Genomic DNA, 19,074 nt, shown 5'->3' on the forward strand with positions numbered 1-19,074 from the left:
GGGGGCTCCTGCTGATGAGCTTCCCCCTCTTTGCTGATGGGGATGATAGGGGAGGGGGACCCTCCTGGTCAGTCTTTAGAGTTGGGCTGGATCCCAAATGCACTTCCCGGCATGGCTTTGAGGGAGAAACCTGATGCTCTCCTGCTGCAAATGGAAAGACAGGTGGATCTCATCAACTTTCACTTTTCCTTAAGCCAATCTTTAAAATACATTTCTGTAAGCAAACAGACAAAACTTTGTTTCAAAGAGCTTAGGTTTTTTTATTAAAATGTAGCCATGGAGAGTCTCAAAAGCCACCATTCCCTGATCAACTAGGTTGGCAGCGCTGTGACTTTGAGAGTGCAAGTTTGCATAATAACACAAATGTGCAAACTGGAGGTGAGGAATGTCAAGCTACCCACACAACTGGCTGTCCACATAACTTCACCGCAGAGGTAAATAGGCCACATTTGCAGGGTATCTTGGAGAAGCCCGTCAGGAAAAGCTTGGTCTTGTCGGAAAGTAAAGTTTTGTCTGCCAAAAAGCGATGAAGAATTGCTGTAGTTCTACCTGTGTGCAAAACTGAGGCTCAGCGGGAGAGCTGCCCACCCCCGGGGGAGCTTTGTGTGCAAACTGGCATTCCTGGGCCAGGAAGACATCCACAGCACCAGAAGAGAGCACCCCGTCCCTGGCAGCTCCTGGTGTGGTGCGCAGCTGTCAGACTCACTCCGGTCTCTGGAACAGCTGCCGGGAGCAGACCTTGTCGATCAGTGGAGCCGCCTTTCTGCTGGGGAGGCGACAACAATGTTTTCCAACATCCAGGCAGCAATCTGATTGGTGGAGTCCCTGGAGAGCAGGGCTCCCAGGCCTGCTGCACACATCCAACCGAGGTAGAACTGCAGCCAACGTCTCTCGCTGTAACCCTTTCACAGCCATCTCGGACAGCTGCTTTCCGCTTCGGCTTCCTTTCTTTCAGGAGCAGATCTTGCTTCTACTTCCCCCGGAAACGGCCATTCTCTTCCAGAATAACAGAATCACATAATTGGAAGAGATCTTGGAGGTCTTCTAGTCGAACCCCCTGCTCAGGCAGGAAACCCTACTCCACTTCCGACACATGCTTGCCAGGGGTGGGGTGTACTTACCTTTACTATTGGTTCGCAGTGGGGCTGCTCGCGCAGAAGTGTTTTGATGATGTCGGGGTTGGTGAGTGGGGCCTCCCGCCGGTTTTACTACCGGTTCTATAGAACTGGTGCGAACCGGGGCCAACCCACCACTGATCCTTGCCCAATCTCTTCTTAACAACTTCCAGTGTTGGAGCATCCACAACTTCTCAAGGCAAGTCCTTCCACTGATTCTTTGTTCTTCCAGCTGCCTTTGTTTTACATGCCTGGGATGGAAAGTGTTAGGGGGAAAGAAAGAAAGAAAGAAAGAAAGAAAGAAAGAAAGAAAGAAAGAAAGAAAGAAAGAAAGAAAGAAAAAGTGATGAAATATCATCCTCACATCCATTATTTACTAGAGTTACACAAGTGTTGCAAAGGAGCTTCATGGAACTAGCATTGATGGCATTGGCCAATTGAACACAAACATGACCAAAGCTACTAGTAATTTCTGATTAAAGATCCAGAAATCTGTGGCTGTCAATTACCTTGAACCAGTAATAATTTTTATGTAACCACATTTCAAAAATTATCAGTTATCTTGATGAGAAGCTGACATTAATTGGGGAATGCTTCCACTCGTTCACACACTGAAATGAAATTGATGGTTTTGTGTTTCCTGCCAGAAAAAAAATGGACTTTCAAAAATACAAAAAGAAAAGGCAGCTTTCCCTGATTTGGGCAAGGTTTCTTAAACTTTTTGTAATCACAGATCACTAAATAAAGTCTCAGAAAATGTAAGGGCCCCCAGCCATGAAACTCTATAGGTTTCGTCTTTAAAAACACAGAGATTCACATTGTCGGGTGAATAAGAACACAATTATTGGCATAATGGTACATACCTCCACTTCTAGAGGCCTTTGAAAGCTGATTCTTGCACCAAAATGCAATCCAAGATAAAGTATTGATTTACCCCTTAGATGATCCCCTGTCTGCAGCTCTGCACAAGCCTGCTGGCCAAGAAAGCTCCTCTTCAGCAAGGGCTCCGGATGTCCCAAGAAAGCCCACTTTCGGGGAGTCCACACCACCGTTGCCGTGGGGCGGCTCATGCTGGGACATCTTTGTTTGTGCATGTGGAAAGCAGTGCTGAGGCAGGAAGAAGCCTCTGGCCCAGAAGAGGGATGGGCAGCTTGCATTACAGCCTGGCTGGATGAGGCCAGACCAGAGGGAAAGGATGCCTGTTGGCTTAAAGACAAGTATTTGAGTAGCGTGCAGCCATCAGGTGGTGATCACAGTGCTCCTGAGCATGGGCATGCATCGGCCATTCTCTCTGACAACCAAAGCAGCCGCTGTCTCCGAGGTGCGCCAGCTTGCCGCCTGCCCTTAGAGAACAGGCACCCAGCGGGCGAGGGGTTCAGCCTCAGATGCCAGCCCCACATGGTTTGCGCCCTGGCCTGCCTGTGCCTGCCCAGCCGGGGTGCATTGCAGCAGTATTGATTGGTGCACTTTCAAGAATCTAATTGAGATTCCGGACAGCAGCTCTGCAAATCTATCCCAGCCTTGCTCAATAGCTTATATTTTTAATTTGTCAATAATCAGTCAGGAAGCTTGGCCGGCCCTGCCTCCACCACATTTTTCTCCCCCTGCGCCGAAGCAGAGTGGGGGTGGGAGAGAGGAAATCGTTTAGCGGGAGGAAAGCTGAGCCAAAGGGAAATCAGGAGTCCGGTCCAGACTTATGAAAAATCACAGGCTAGATTATTTTTCATAAACCTGACAAAAGCATATTTATTTAAAGACAAAGATTAGGTACTTGGGTTGGAGGCCTGGCTGCATCCTGGCAGGGGAAAAAATAAAAATGAGCTGGAGAGTTTAACATTTGTGACCGCCGCGTGATGCCTGACACGACCAGAGAAGGACCCTCCCCAGCAGGCCAAAGGGGCGAAAGGAGGAGGGGAGCATCCCGGCCTCAGACAGATCTAATTTGTGAATAAATTGTTGTCTCCCGGCAGGCAGGCTTAATTGTCCAGATCACTTAATCTGTTTCCCCTTCTTCATCCTCTCCCCCCACGGCCCCCGCAGGCATTTTCACAGGCAAGCTGCCTTTCAGCCCCAGTGCCCCCTCCCGGTGCTGGATGCTGCTGGTGCCCAGGAATTCCAAATATCCTCTCCCCCACCTGCCAGAATCTCGGCTTCTCCAAACATGATGCCGTTGTCTAGGAATGTGAGCCTTTCCCTCTGGCTCCACTTCCAGCCCCTTCCCACCAATCGCTTCCCTGAGTATTTCTTTCCATCCACCTTCTCCAAAATATTTGCTCTCGGTCTTTCCTCTCTTCCTGGTTTCTGCTGCTCCTCCCCAACGAAAGCCCCTCTGTGGGGGTCAAGCGGCTACAGCTGCTCAAGCCTAGCAAGCAGAAGGGTCCCCGAGAGAGCATCCAGACTCACTCCAGGAAATGGCACATTTGCATGGCCAAATCGTATCCTGGGAAGAGGTGTATTTCAGGAGTGGGCTGCTTTCCCTCTGTTTTCTGTCGCCCGCTGTCCTGGCCATCTGGAGACAGGGCTATTTCAGCTGGGATTGGCACAGGTTGAGATGCTTTCTCTGCAGGGGGGGTGGGCGGGTGTCAAGCCCTTTAGAGCCCCCATGAGAAGGATTTCTAGAACAGCCTTTCCCTGTGCATCTGTGCGTGGGAGAGGTGAAGGCGGGGTATGTGCGTCCCACCTTGGCCAGGAGACGCTTCTCTGCAGAGATGTTATCGGCAGGCAGAAATCTGCAAATATTTTAAGAAGGAACCCCAAAGACCCCACTGAGAGGAAGGCAGTGACAGCCATTGCAGGCGATCTGAAGGGGAGCCAGGCTGATTCCTGAAATCACTCAGTTCAGTTCCCTGGGATTGGGATCAGGAGGGGGGCAAAAGGCCTTCCATTATTTAGCAGTGTTCCAATATTTGAGGGGCTTCCCCAGAGAGGAGGGGGTCAAACTATTTGCCAAGGCACCTGAAGGCCAGAGAAGGAATAATGTATGGAAACTGACCAAGGAGAGATTCAACCTAGAAATGAGGAGGAACTTTTTGACAGTGAGAACTATCAACCAGTGGAACAGAAGTTGCCTTCAGACGTTGTGGGAGCTTCATCACTGGAGGCTTTCAAGAAGAGACTGGACTGCCCTCTGTCAGAAATAATGTAGGGTCTCCTGCTTGAGCGGGGGGTTGGACTCCTTCCGACTCTATTAATCTAATCTAATCTAATCTAATCCAATCTGGCCTTTATTCATCCTCCAAAGGCTGTTTCCATCTTCCAGGCGAAGCTTCCCAGTTTGGCTTCTCCTTTGTTTGATGCCACTCAAAGCAGTCCCTGGGTGCTTCTCTCCTTTCCCTCCCCTTCCATTTTCCACCCATCACGAAGAACGAGGCCCGCTGCATTGGCAAAGGCCTGGTTTTAGCAAGTGGCCTGTCCTGGGGCACGGCCCCCTCTGCCCGGCCCAGGAGTCCTGTGCCTAAACAGTCCCGGGGTCCAAAGAGAGCCTGTTGGGAAGGAATGATGCGCCTCACACCAGACAGGGATTAAGTGGAAGGCAGGCAGGAAAAGTGCCCCCCCCCCACAACTCCTCTTGTGTTATGCTGCTTTTTTACCCACAGGGCTCTTGGGCTTTCCTGGGGAGCCGGAAAAGATGGTGGAAGTGGGGGAGGGGTAAGTTGGGGCTCCTCCCCCTCCTCTCTTCCCCATTTCCCTTATAGGGACTGCCAGTTTTCTGCTGGGAAAGGGGGATTTTGCATGATGGACAGCAGTGTGGGGGGCCCTAAATAATGGTCTCCCCAGAATGACCTTTGGGAAGGTTTCCTGTTTTTATAGCTTCTCCCACAGGGAGGGGCCTTCAGAGGGCCACCTTTCACCTCCGCCCCTGCTGTGGCCTCTTTGGCTTTGGGTGGGTGGGTGGAGATGCTGAACTCTCCAGCCGGGAAACTGAGGAGGATCCTGAATCGGAAAGGATCCTGGCCTGGGAGGAATGGGGTGAGGGGTTTGCCCCATTGCCTCATTCTGGCCAGTGAACTGTGCCAGGATATCAGAGGAAGGTGGGGGACTCCTCGCTCCTTGCAGGCTGGCCTCATTCCTGCCAGTGGATGGATGGTGAGCTCCTTTGCAGGGCTGGCATGCAGCAGCAGAGGGAGTCCTGGCCTGGATACGTGGTGGGTCAGTTCGGTCAGCAAGGTCCAACCCTGCCTTGAGCCAATTGTTCTGCAGACGCGCAGTCCACCTGGTTCAGAATCCCCTCAGGTAGGAGGGGCCCCTTTCAGTTCCCCCAACGCAGCAAGGAAAGCGTTACCTGGAAGAGGTGGGCATGGCTTCATTGCCAGGCTCCCGGGGAGCAGGCTAGGGGGTTTGCCCTGGTCGAACTGATCCCCCGGTTCCCATCCAGTGAAGGAGAAGCGTGCCTGGCACCGGCCGAATCGAAGACGACACCCAAACGCTCCAGGAAAATCAAAGGGGCACCTGGGTTCTCTCTTCTTCTGCCTTTAGGACATTCCTAGGATGGGATGATGAAAGCTGAAGTCGGGCCAACTGCTGATGCGAGTGAAGCCACAGCAAGCCTGTTTGCCCCCTGCCCCCTTTGCCATTTCCAGGCTGGCCCCCCTGCTCTCAACCATCTTCTGCCAGAGCTCTTAAAAGTGAGAGCTAACCCTAACCCAGTGTCCGGCTCCGCGTTCCTCTTCTGTGGTAAGGAGGGTAGCCCTCCAGCAGGATGCTTTGCTTCATCTGGATCAAATGCTTTCAGTCCATTAGGATCGCAGAAGAGAAGGATCTTGGAGATCATCTAGTCCAGCCCTTACCCAGCTCAGGGATCTAGTACTTCAGCAACCACCAAAGCCCTCCTCTTGTAGACCGCAGGCAGAAGGAAACCCCGACTTTCTGGCAGGGAGAGGTTGGGAAGGGAAGCCGTGGCCTCCAGCCACATCTGGTTGGAGTGGGAACAGCTTTCCAATCACATCTGGCTGCTGGGCTGGCCTCAGAGCATGCCCCTTCTGGTGATTTGGCTTGGAGTAAAGTCGGTGGGGTGGCCTTTCTCTTTCTCAGCTGACGGACGGGCCTCTTCAGGCCGGGATCTCTGCCCTCCAGGGAACTTCCCCACATGGCAAGCCTGCAGGGAAGGCCGGGGCAGGAAGAGCCACAGAGCGAGGCTGGCTGCTTTGATCAAGATTAATGCCGAGCCAAACACGGGCCCTGCAGGGACAGCCGAGCAATGGGAGAGGGAACATCTTCCTTGACTAAATTGAAATGTCAGTCAGCTGTCAGGACCAGCAGGGCTCTCATTTGGAGAGGGGACCACAGCCCTTGGTCCCCGCTGCCCCAGGGCCCCCATGGACCCACCCAGTGTCCCATCGCCTCCTCCCTCTGCAGGCCCTCCCCAGTGCTCCTCCCTCTCTGAAAAAGGCTCCTGGAGGGAGGGGGAGGGAGGGAGCAGGAAAGAGGTGGGTTTGTTTAACACGGTTGCTAAACAAGCTACGTTTAGTTACGTTCACAAGACCTCCCATGAGTGCCAAGCCAAAGCTATTCTGGTGGGCCACCTTCCCACAGGGGTGGCCTTTTCTGCACCCCCCTGTCCCTCCCCTCCTCGCTATGACTCCCTGGCGGTGTGGGAGAAGCAGCATCCCACCCCAACTTGCCAGAGGGGGGGTGGGGAATCACTTTGTTTACACAAACTCCAGTTCACACCAAATGGCCTGCCACAACTTCTGGTCTCATCCCGCAGGGTGACTGGTGAGAACTGCCCCTCCCCACCAGCTAGTTTCCCTCCCTCATGCATCCCCCTCCCCCAGCAGCTCCTGCAGTTTTGCCTTGTGGGTTTCTTTGCCTACCACCTCTAAGAAGACTTTTCATCCCATCTAAGAAGGTCCCCCCTCCCCCTGCCTAATCTTCTTGATTTTTAGCTTCTCCTTGGAACCGACGACTCTGCTGAGGGGGGGGGGGGCTCTTGTTTTTTAGTCCCATTTTATTTTTTTGACATGTTGTAACCCAAATTCACAAGCCTCCCAAGGAAATATTGTTTTCTGCAAAACACAAACATTCAAACAATAAGCAGTTGCAAAAGGTAAAAAAAGCAAGGAATGGGAAGCTCTGCCTATACACCACCCCCACCCCACATACCTGCCCCCCTCCCAACCGGAACAGCCCACCGCTTTCTCCTTCTGGGAATCTGAAGCCGCTTCCTGGCCAAGATCAGGCCAAGAGGCCGGGGGGGGGGGACCTTCCTGGGACCCTGGAGCAATCCTTGGTGCTAAACCCTTTAGGAGCAGCTATGTTTACGGGACACCCCCCCCCCTCCCTAAACCTTGCAAGGCAACCACTCTGTTCTTCAGATGACTTGGATTTAAATCTCCTTGCCTCTTGGGGCCCCTCTGGGCAAAAGGCCGAACATAAACACTTCAATTAAAGGAGAGATGCATCTCCAGTTAGGCCTGACCGGGGTGCGGATGGGGATGGGTGGGAGGAAGGCAGGAGAGGGGCTGCTGCCAGTCAGCGCAGAGCAGCCGGACCAGCCTCTGGCTCTGTCTAAAGCTGCTGGCCTGCAGGAAACTCCCCCCCCCTTCCAAACAGGGCATCCTGGGGTGTTCCACAAGAGCACCACATCGCTGCCAGGAGTTTTCTCCAGGCCTTCTTTGGAGGCAGCAAAGCCTCTGGCTCTAAAACAGAACCCGGAAGGAGGTTGAGCAGATGCCTTCATTCCAAGGCCTGTTGCGGGAACGCAGCTCTGCCTGAGTTTGAAGTTGGGCGAACCCAGAAAGCAGGTCCAGTTAGTGAGCAGGATAGGTGCAGCGAAAGAAGGCAGTTGTAGGGCTCCTCCCTGGGTCAGAGGTGGGCACCAGTGCCATGCCCAGTGCCCCTCCCACTGTTGCAGGTGTCCCCCCCCCACACACACACACTAATATGTTGCTCTGCCTTGTGAGGATTCCTGTTGTCGAATGCTGGAGCAAAGGAGTAGTTATTATGGCAATAATATGAAGCACTAATTATGCTGGAGCAATTGCCAGCTCCCTTTGTCTAATTACTCAGTGCCAATTAACTTTGTTCCAGTGAAGTTTGTTCCTTCTTCGGCCTGGAGGGAGGGACAAAGGGACGGCTCAGCTACCCACAGGATACCTGTCAATTCCCCCTTGGGCTGGACGCTGGAGCAATATGAAGGGGGCCTTTGATTGTGGAGAGCGGGTTGGATCCCCTCCTGTCTCTCTGTCTCTCCTTTTCAAAGGGATCTCAAACCTGTCCTCTCTCCGTGGGACCAGCAGTGGATCACTCTGGGCTGATGATCTGGGAAGGAGTTTTGGCTCCAGGAAGGGAGCAGCTGTCAATCAGCACAGCCATTACTCCACTCGATGAAAGTGAGAAGACTGGGGTGCTCCAAGGAAGGCCAAAGTGAGACTTGCTCTCCAAAACCTGGTTTCCACCACCTCCCCTGAAGCCTGGATTTTTCCCTACAATCTGTAGTTCCCATCTGCACTGCCATCTGTGGATGTCATGGGCTCTGCAGGATTTGTGGGCATCTCTTTTTAATGCAACACTTTTCTATGGAACCCCCCCCCCAATACATACCCCCCTGCTCCTCTTTCTTTCTTTGAAAAGAAGCCGTGAAGGGCAGAAAGGTGTGAGGAGGGCCAGCCTCCAGGAGCTGCAGTGCCACCCAGCCACCTCCTCCCCGGGCACCGGAGACGGCCTTGCCAGGCTGCCAAGAGCAGCAGTTGGAGAGAGGAAGCAGCACATGGGATCCCTGCTTCTGTATCTATAATCTATAGCCAACTGACTAGAAGATATGAATGGACAAGCAAATCTCCATGTCCCAATTCATCTTTCCCGATCCAAACGTCTCCATGTGGTAGTCAGGGGGGGGGGCATTTTCACTGGCCTTTGGGACCTGCCCATCCTTGGATATGAGTCCAGAGGGGCCATGGAGTCAGCCAGGGGTACCAGGCTCACCCACTCGCCAGTGGCAGAACCCGAGTTGTGGCAGCCCCAGCTTCGGCAGAGGCTAAAGAGCCACCTTTGTGAGTGAAGCCAGGGAAGGGCTGGGCAGCACCCAGTTGCTGAGAAGCACCTCCCTTTTCCCAGGCCTTGTGGGGACCAGGCTGCTCAGCCTCCAGCTCCTCTCTCCTTCGTCCAATGAGGTCATTAGATGTCTTTCTTTGGACATTCAAGCAGGCCTGGAACAGCCTGTCGAGGTGGAGACGTCACAGGGAGAAAGGAACAAAACAGTTATGCGTTTTGCTTAAAGATCATATGCAAATCGAACGTCACAGGGAAAATTGCTGTGTGGCCCATCAGGGAAGAGTTTTGCCATGGTTCAAGGGACCACCCGCCCCACACAGCACAGCAAGGAGATGGCCCAGGCTTTCCACCCATTTCCCAGGGAGGCAGAGGGAAAGGAAGTCAGGCTTGGCCTCCTGGCCTCTTCTGAGCAGCAGCCCCTGGGCAGCCAGGGGTCCTTCAGAACAGCCCAAGCCCTCTGAGGTGGCATGTGGACACATACACATGCCACCTCAGAGTGGCATGAGGGCACGTAATTTAGCGTCTAAATTAGTAGACTAGTGTCTAAATTAGTAGACCAGTGAAATACTGTGGACATAATATACTTAGACTTCAGCAAGGCATTTGACAAAGTAGACCACAATCTACTCCTTAGTAAGCTAGAAAAAAGTGGGATAGATAGCATCAGCACCAGATGGATTCGCAACTGGCTGACAAACCGTACTCAATGAGTAGTCCTTAATGGGTCTAAGTCTACATGGAGGGAAGTAAGCAGTGGGGTACCACAAGGCTCTGTCTTAGGCCCAGTAATCTTCAATATCTTCATAAACGACTTAGATGAGGGAATAAAAAGGGAACTTACCAAATTTGCAGATGATACTAAGCTGGCAGGAATAGCTAACACCCTAAAAGATAGGCTCAAGATCCAGATGGCTTTTGACAGACTTGAACATTGGGCCCTATCTAACAAAATGAAATTCAATGTAGAGAAAAGTAAAGTCCTACACTTAGGCAAGAAAAACCAAAAGTACATATAGACTGGGTGAAACCAGGCTTAATAGCAGTAACTGTGAGAGGGATCTTGGAGGCTTAGTGGGCAACCAGCTAAATATGAGCCAGCAGTGTGCCGTGGCAGCCAAAAAAGCCAAAGTTGCATTAACAGAGGGATACAATCAAGATCAAGTAAGGTACTAATACCACTCTATAAAGCCTTAGTAAGACCACACCTAGAGTACTGCATCTAGTTTTGGTCACCACACTATGAAAAAGATGTTGAGACTCTAGAAAAAGTCCAGAGAAGAGCAACCAAGATGATGAGTGAACTGGAGGCTAAAACATGAAGAACGCCTGCAGGAACTGGGCATGGCTAGTCTAGTGAAGAGAAAGACCAGGGGAGACATGATAGCTGTCTTCCAATACTTGAGGGGCTGCCACAGAGAGGAGGAAGGGGGTCAAGCTATTCTCCAAAGCACCTGAAGGCCAGACAAGGAATAATGGATGGAAACTGATCAAGGAGAGATTCAACTTAGAAATGAGGAAGAACTTTCTGACAGTGAGAATAATCAACCCATGGAACAGAAGTTGCCTTTGGAAGTTGTGGGAGCTTCATCACTTGAGACTTACAAGAAGAGATTGGACTACCATTTGTCAGAAATGGTGTAGGGTCTCCTGCTTGGTCGGGGGGTTGGACTAGATGACCTACAAAGTCCCTTCCAACTCTATTAAAATGTAATCTACACTGCTGGCCCCAAGGCTTCCCTGCCAAATGCAAAAAACTCCTCCTACTTTTGCTGGTCCCCAAAGCTTTACTGGGTGGTGGTGGGAAAAATCTCCTCAAGGAATAGAAGTGCCTGAGGGGCCCAGCAGCCTTTCAAACCAGCCCAGCTGCCAGGGAGGGAAGGGGGGAGGGAAATGGAAGCAATGCTAGGGGGCACCGGGACCTGTGCCCAGCAGGCCAGAGCCGGCCCCTCCATGGTGGCTCGCAGCAGTTCCTGCCAACCCACAGCCTGGTGGGGAGAGCACAAAGCCCATCTGGCTGGGCTGGCTTCCCACGGCCCTTTCTGAGCAGATGGGCAGTCTGACTGGCAACTCCCTGCAGACAGCCAGCTGGCATTCCTGGGCTGACGTCTGGCACCTTGGGCTGCCACATTGCATTCCCCAGGGCCCCGGCTGCCATGCTGCCATGCCAGTTCTCGGGCAGCTTCCTTCGGACAGGCATCTGGTGCTGAGATGAGCCAAATTGGCATGGATGGGCAGGCTGGCAGCCGGTGGCAGCACATGGTCCCATTTTTACCAGCAGCATCAAGGGAGCGAAGATTTAGTCGTGCTGGTTTGTCTCCAGCCTGCAGCATTCGTGCGCCCAGCAACATTTCTCACCCAGCAGTTCCCCTTCCCAAACCTGAACCCAAAGGGTCCAGAGGGGGTCTGAGCAGGTGGCCCTTGGCATTTGAGCCAGGTGTCCGGCATACCCCTGGACCCTTCACCCTCTTTCCCCTCCACCTGGTGGCCTCCCTTGCCTGGGGTCCTCTGGCACTTTTCTCTGACCTGGCCTGCCGGGAGGCGAGCACGGCCACTCTGGGCCAGGTCTCTGAGATCCTCTTGCCCTTACATGTTCTATCTTGCAGATATACGATAACAACACAATAAAATAAAGGTTTTAGTGCTGCTTCATTTTCATGCAGTTGGGAGAGAATCACTTTGAATTCATTTTATTTCAAAAAGCAATGGGGAGACAACTGATTCGTTTCCTAACTTAAATGGCAGCGATTTTATGAAGTTGCCATCAGGGTTCTACCAAGCCTCTGACTCTGGACTCCTTTGTGTTTTCTCCAGCCGGGGCTAAAGCGAAGCCTGAGGGAGGAATGCAGAGAGGGGGGTCTCAGGGAGGGGACACACACACACACTTCTCTGCCAGGGAATAGGAGGAGGTGGCTTTTGGAGAACAGCTTTGCCTGTTTTTAATCTCTGCTGAGCAGAGGGCTGGACTCCATGGCCTCAAGGCCTCCCCCCAATAATTGAGTTAGGAGGGAGCTACACGGGAGGTGCTATTTCCAGACTCGGACAGGGGACACTGCTGTTCCCCTTGACCTTTGCCCAGATGAACATTGAATGGAACGTACCTCTGCAGTGTTCCTGTCTGGGGGGGCCTCTCCCTTGAAAGAGAGCGGCAGGTAGGCCCAGGAAGGTGGCAGAAGCAGCAGCCTTTCCAAATTGCTGCTTCTATGCCTGCCACCAGACCCTGCTTGAAAGTCTGAACTGACCGGCCAACCAAGTCGGATTTAACCACCTCTCCTCCACCCGGCTTGGATTCCAGGGACGCTCCCTGGTTGCCCCCTTAGGCCTCTGTGATGGGGTGGAAGTCCCTGGCCCTCCACTCGCCACTGGGAAAAGGGCAGTGGGAGCCGAAGAGACTTTTAATAACGAAATAACCGAGTCAGAAGGGACCCTGGAGGTCTTCTAGTCCAACCCCCTGCTCAAGCAGGAGAACCCAGCAGCCAGCCCAGGTCTGCCTTCTCTGCCCTCTCCATCTTAGTTGGGGAAGAGCCCCCTCTGCCCCTGCCCCACAGATTGCTCACTCGGAGGGTCCTCTGCCATGCAGCCCCCTTGAAAAGCATCCTGGCCGTTATTGAAATATTATCCAGCTCAACCACCACAGCTGGCATAAGTTAAGGCGTTTTAATTTTATCTTATGTCCTTCTTTGAAAACGCAACTTGCTTCTTACTCCCCCCCCCACCACCACCACATTTATTCTGCCAGTTTTATTTTCCTGTTTAGCCAGTGAAGGTGAGCAAACTTCAACTTGGGGGTTAAAAATCAGGGCTCCCCACCTTCATTTTGCCTTTAAATATTATTAGTTAAATATTGTTTCTTTGGAAATGCCTTTAATTTAAGGCTAAAATGCAGGAGTTTCTTTTAGACAGAGCACTCCTCCCCCCTTCCTCCTTTTGTGCATGAATATTAATGCTTTTCTCAGAGAGAGATTTGAGGGAGAGAAAGAGAAAGAGACTGGGGGGAGGACCAGCCCAAGAATAAATTAAGGACCTACAGATTTTTCTTCTAATTCCTTTTTTTTTTTTTTTTTTTTTGGTGACATGCCGTCATTACATCAAATTACCGAGATGGGCTCCCACTTGTGTGTGTGCGCACGTGCATGTGTGTGTGTGTGTGTGCGAGAGAGAAAATTATGGAATATAAAGTATATGTAAATGCAGCCGGGGGGGCTTGGGGTGAGGAGAGGGACCGAGAGCGGCATTAGGCATTCAGCCGGCATCCTCGCCAGCCAATTAATCAAGCCGTGGCGAGGAAAGATGCAGAAGCGGATGAGTTCGCCCTTCATGTTGATGAGGCCGGTCCAGGGCAAATGCTGCCTGCACCTGAGCTCACCGTTAGACATGCAGAAAGGGATCATGGGAATATCTTCAAGCCTTTGTCTTTCTCGTGAAGGATGGAAAATGTCAAGCTGTTTGGGGGCTGCATGTGGGAGAAGGGCTCAGAATTTGCAGCAGCAGCCGGGCAGGCAGAGCAGCGCTTAACTCTTTCTAGACTCCCGCCTGGTTCCTCCTGACATGCCAAAGACACAAAAGAGACCACCGGGGGGGGGAGTGGTGGATTGGGGGGCTTCAGCTGCCTCTTGCCCCTCCAGCAGCTTCTCACATCTTTTTCCATGCATCCAAACAACGTGATGCCCAAAACTGCCCCTTCCTGGAAGCTGCTGGGCGTGAGTAGGTAATCACGGAAGTGCCAGGGAATCCTGCACCCCAAAATCCAGAGAAATGCCAAGGGCCATCTTCTCTTTTTGGCCACCTGGTGCAGAATCTGAGGAGGAAGGGGAACCAGCCCCTTGTTCAGCAGCTGAGTTTGCCTGAGAAAGTCAGATATGCTGAGCCCCCCCACCCCGGGCCTGGCCCTGTCCAGTCTCTGGCCTGGTGCCCGTCTCCAGCAAGGCCATGGCCAGTTTTCCTTCTTTTCCAGGTCTCGGACCATCAAAGGAGAAGCACCATTAGGCCTGCCTCAAAAGACCGTTGTAAAGACAGGGAGACAGGAGGGGCTGGTTAGCCCAGTCTGACCCTTTGGCAGGCCAAGGAAGCGGGTGAGGTGAGGGCCGTGCAGACAGTCCTGGGGGGGGGGCATGTGTTGGAGATCAGCGGGCGGGGGGGGGGAGGCCAAAGTCTCTTTTGTACTGCAGCATTTCCCTGGTTCGAATTAAAAATCAGACCATCTTCCATGCATTAGTAGCTCCAGGTAGCAAAGGGTTGCTAGGGGCAGCTTCAAAGCCATGCTGGGGTGGGGCAGGGTTTTCATGGAGATCAGTTTAGAACACAGGCCACCTTTGGGGGGGGCAGGGTCTTCCTTTCAGGGAGCCTCAGGGTCTCCTGAGATTCAGCCTCGTTCCTCCTCTTGCTAAATTCAGGGAGTTCTCCTGGTGCTTCAAGGAAATGAGGCGAGGCGGGGCGGGGGAGGCAATTTTTGTGGGTCAAGAATGAGGCAAGGGGGTTGCCCTATGCTAGAGGGCAAGGAGGGGCCTTGGCCAGGCTCTCAGGAGGCACCATCAGGGGCCAGGAGCAAAAGTCTCCCCCTAGCCGAGGAGGAGGGCTGGCCTGGGGGGTATTCCAGAGGCTCCTGGACGCTCCAAAGGGTGTCCCATCAACTGAGCAGGGAAAATACGGAGAGTGTGCCTGGCTATGTCTGGTGGGCACAGCCACGCTTGCGCTGGGCAGGAGTGGGGCTCGGAGTGCTTCACGTGGTCAGTGCCTGAGCTGAGATTGCCCCGGTGTCCTCCCTCTAAGAGCCAGGATCCGAAGGGTCTCCTCGCCCACCAGGCGTCCAGGAATCCTGGCTGCCCGCTGGGACCTCCTTCCTTTCCCCAAGAGCAGGAGGAGGAGCTGAAGTTCGGGGGCAACGCCCAGCGTTGCTTTAGTTACAGATCCCTGGTGAGAATTTCCAGGGGTTGTTCATGCGCGTGGATTTACCTGGGTCGCTTACATGCCTTGGCTTGTTCTTTGCGTCTCTATTCTCCTTCCCCTCGCGATCAATTTTCTGTTCAAAGTTTGGCAGCCGAGAAGGTGTCAAGGACTAAAAAAATGGAATGGGCTGCCTCCGAAATGAAATAATTTTGTTGTTCAGTTCCGAGCGATTTTGTAATTTCATGCTTGTGTATGATAATTTTATGCTGTCCTGCTCCACGTAACTCAGCTCTGCCAAACCCTGACAGGTGATAAATACAATCTTTTCCGCCTGGCACGCAACAGGCCAGCGCCGTGGAGAGAGCAGGGACAGCACCATTCCCACGGCAGGCAGCGGGTGGAGCACTTGCGCGGCTCTGCAGCGGTGAGCAGCCGGTCTTTTTCCACGCTTGCCTCGCGTCCTTGCTCTTGAGCTGAAGGACCGTCTCTCTCTCTCCCCCCCCCCCCCGCGCGTGTGCCTGTGCCTGTGTGAAAGAATCCCTCCACTCAAAGCCCCCCCAGCAGAGCTGAGCCCACCCACCAGGCTGGGAAGGGAAGGGAAAGGAAGGGCTGAGCTCCCGTCCCCAGCCGGCAGGCAGCGTGATTTAGAAGCTTTGTCTCCTTAATGGAATTCAGTGGAACTGTAACCTTTTGGAGAAATTATTTTTACAAATCTCTTAAACATTTGAAAGACAGCACTTTTCTAATAAAAGGCTCACATTCTTCCCATTTATCACTGGGCTCCGTTTTTTATAACTTCAGCTGACTTTGTAGAAAACGCTTCTAGAAAGGGGTGGGGGGGGGAAGAACCCAAAGGCAATGAAGAAATGTGGGGCAGGTGGGCTCTGGGGTAGGAGGGGAGGTGGACAAAACCAGGAATTCAGCTCTGGGGAAGGGGCTGAACAATGGCATTTGCAAGACTGATCCTGCTTGGAGAAGGGGGGTGGTGAGTTCTCCACCTGGCTTGGACTCAATCCCCCACATTCAGGGCCAGGCCTGAACCAGCCAGGTTGGGCTGAGGTTCATCCAAATTGGGTGAAACGGAGCATGGCCTCTACCATCAGTCCAGACCAATTACAAACTGGGCCATCTCTCCTGTTTCTCTTACAAGATGATGGAAGCCATCTGAATCAGAGCTGTTCAGCCATAAACATTAAATGTGCAAAAGCATCTGGGGGGAGGCTGCATCTTAGCTCTCTGTCAAGGCAAAGCCAAGTGTGGCCAAGAGATCTCAGGAGCCCATAAAAGAGGCTCAAGCCCTTGCTCTGGGGAGGCTGCCCCCCCCACATCATCCTGGCACCTGTTCCCCAGAAAGGCAAATGCAGGGCTTGCTTAGAAAGCGGGGAGCAGCCTCGTCCTCCCACAACTGACCCCTTGATTTGGCCTTCCAAATGCAGTGAGTGTAGTTAAGGGCAGGTTAGCCTTCACCAGTGCCTTTTCTTCCCATGCCCAAGCTTGACCCATCCCTGCCGCCTACATTGGATCAGTTCCCCAGGGAGGGGGGAGGGGGCAATCTTCCTTCTGGGCCATTTCCTTCCTTGCAATGAGAGTTCCTGGAAGGATGACACCCCCCCCACTCTGCCCCACATGCTTGAATTCACTCAGAAAAGTCCCTGAAGGAATTCCCAGGTAATCCTGCAAGGGGATTGTGGCACTTGGGGCTGGCCAAAGCTTGACCTAAAGCCTTCCATGAAGCCCCTTCCTTGCCTCGGGAGGGTTCAGCTCTCCAGCTGCAGAGCAGTGGATGCTTCCTCTAGACTGCCTTTAGGGAGGCCGAGGACAGGAAAGGGACCCCTTTGGTTCTCCTGACCTGGGGGCTGTTCCCCACCAGAGGGTCCAAGGGAGGCTAAAAAGTTGGGGAAAGCACTGAGGTGAGTCCAGAGGGAGCCTCACCTGGTCGCCCTCACCTCACATTGCTCAAGGGAAGATGATCTTGGGCACTGGACGATTTGCAGGTGCTCCATTGTTGTTCCAGGGGCGCCAAAGCTTCGCTCACCCTTGGGGGACCCACCTGGTGAGGGGAATTGGCTCTCTCACAGCCCCACAATTCCCTCAGTCTGGGGCAGAAGGCACATTCTTCTCCCGTCCTACCTAGAAGGCGGCCTCTTAACCCTTAGAAATTCTGAGACTACTAAAAGGACAGGAGTTCTGGAAAACAGCTTGTTTTATATTAAAACTATCTAAAAGATTTAATAAAATGGTGGAAATAGAGCCAGAGTGAAGGCTTTCCATTGTGGCGAAGGAAGAGGGAGCCATCTTTCTTTGATGCGCCTGAAATGTTCAGCAGAAGAAACCTTATATATTCTGCTCGGAAAGGAGGGGCCGATTGGGGGGGTCTTCCACAGTCCTCTCTCTTCCGCGAGCGGCCATACGTTACACCGGCTCCCATTTTTCATTCCTTGCTGCCTCCAATGCAAATTTCCCGCTCTGTTGTTTATATTAGGTTTTCAAATATATGGAAATCCATTGATTGGGAGGAAAGCGCTGAGGCCACAGGTGTTCCCGATTCATCTCCCCCCCCAAAAGCCCCCTTGTTTTAACCCCACCTGATTTTTCCCACAGATGACGATGGAAGGAAAGAGCACAAACTCTGTCTTCGACAAGGGTCCAGAGTCTGTACAGAAGTGGGGGGGGGGTAACAACACATTTATTTGCCTTATTTTGCAAAATTTACTTCTGGGAACTGTGTGGGGATGGACCCCTGCAGAACACCCCGGACCCAGAATGGGTGCGTGAACATCTGTCTGGTTTCCTGGTGCTCTCTGCCTTGTTCTCTTTGTTTAAAGTAAAATGGTAGAATCTGCCAAAATGGAAATTCTCCCAGTATTAACGGGCACTCAGTTTGTGGATTTTGCCAGCCTTGTCTTGATTTATTTCTCAGCTCAGCTCAGCTCAGCTCAGGGGGGCTCCAGTCCGACCTAATGGCAAGGTCCAGGCCTGGGTCTTCCTGGGCTGGCCCTCGGCCCTCTCTGCACCGGGCATCCCCCTTGCCGTCTCCTGGGCACGGCCGAGCCTGGCAATCAAGTCTCTGCCCAGCCACTGGGGCTGCAACCCAGTGGTGAAATCCAAATTTTTTTACTACCAGTTCTGTGGGCGTGGCTTGGTGGACGTGGCAGGGGAAGTATACTGCAAAATCCCCATTCCCTCCCCACTCCTGGGGGAAGGATACTGCAAAATCCCCATTCCCTCCCCACTCCTGAGGAAAGGATACTGCAAAATCCCCATTCCCTCCCCACTCCTGGGGGAAGGATACTGCAAAATCCCCATTCCCTCCCCACTCCTGGGGGAAGGATACTGCAAAATCCCCATTCCCTCCCCACTCCTGGGGGAAGGATACTGCAAAATCCCCATTCCCTCCCCACTCTGGGGCCAGCCAGAGGTAGCATTTGCCAGTTCTTCGAACTACTCAAAATTTCTACTACCGGTTCTCCAGAACCTGTCAGAACCTGCTGGATTTCACCCCTGCTGCAACCTCTTGGTTAAACGTGGGTGACCACACTAGACTGGCCTCTCTTGAGTCCAGAGCTGGGCCCCTTCCTTCCTCCCCCTGTGCAGTGCTCAGTTAATCCTAATCCCTTCCGATCCCACTTTTCTTTTTTCTCCTGCCTTCTTTTCTCCAAGTGACCTTACACTTTTCTGCAGAGTTTCTTCATTTCCACCGCTTGCCGTGAAAGAGCCAGGAAGTATTTTTAATACAAACATTTTTAATTTTTTTTGTTATGAATTTGGAAATCCTTCCCTGCTTTATAAATGTGAAATCTGCTTGGAAATTCAGACGGAATTGAAAGAGAAGTCAATTCTGAGTCTGTACTGGGAGATGGAGCTGAAATTGTCTGGACTGGCGGTCCCCAGCTTTTGGCTCCAGATGAAAGTGATCTTTTCCCCAGAGTTTGGGGAGCGGGGAGCAGGCCTGGTTCATTCTACCTGCCCCCAATTCCATATACCCTGCAAATGCCCAGAGACTTTTCTTGGTGGAACTGAAAAAAAGGGGTGTTTCTTTTGGGCTGCAAGGAGGAGCAAGAAAGTCCTGGATGGAAAAAACATT

The 19,074-nt window shown here is 52.6% G+C and overlaps 1 long non-coding RNA gene across 3 annotated transcripts in view; it reads right to left on the bottom strand.

Annotated features, from left to right (window-relative positions):
• Nucleotides 1–235: 235 nt before the first annotated feature.
• LOC148111641 (uncharacterized) overlaps nucleotides 236–19,074 on the bottom strand; it is a 28,337-nt gene continuing 9,498 nt past the window's right edge. Inside the window, exons 1-4 of one of the 3 annotated variants that reach the window (XR_015730281.1) lie at nucleotides 5,759–18,208; nucleotides 2,050–5,598; nucleotides 1,122–1,366; nucleotides 236–996 (exon numbers count right to left, since the gene is read on the bottom strand). This is a non-coding gene — a long non-coding RNA (uncharacterized LOC148111641). Of the gene's footprint in view, nucleotides 997–1,121; nucleotides 1,367–2,049; nucleotides 18,209–19,074 lie in introns of those variants that run through there. The other 2 variants (XR_015730282.1, XR_015730280.1) reach the window with 2 other exon arrangements.

Source organism: Pantherophis guttatus, chromosome 17 (assembly GCF_059756535.1).
Source record: "Pantherophis guttatus breed Tessera chromosome 17, ASM5975653v1, whole genome shotgun sequence".
Taxonomy (NCBI): Eukaryota; Metazoa; Chordata; class Lepidosauria; order Squamata; family Colubridae; genus Pantherophis; species Pantherophis guttatus.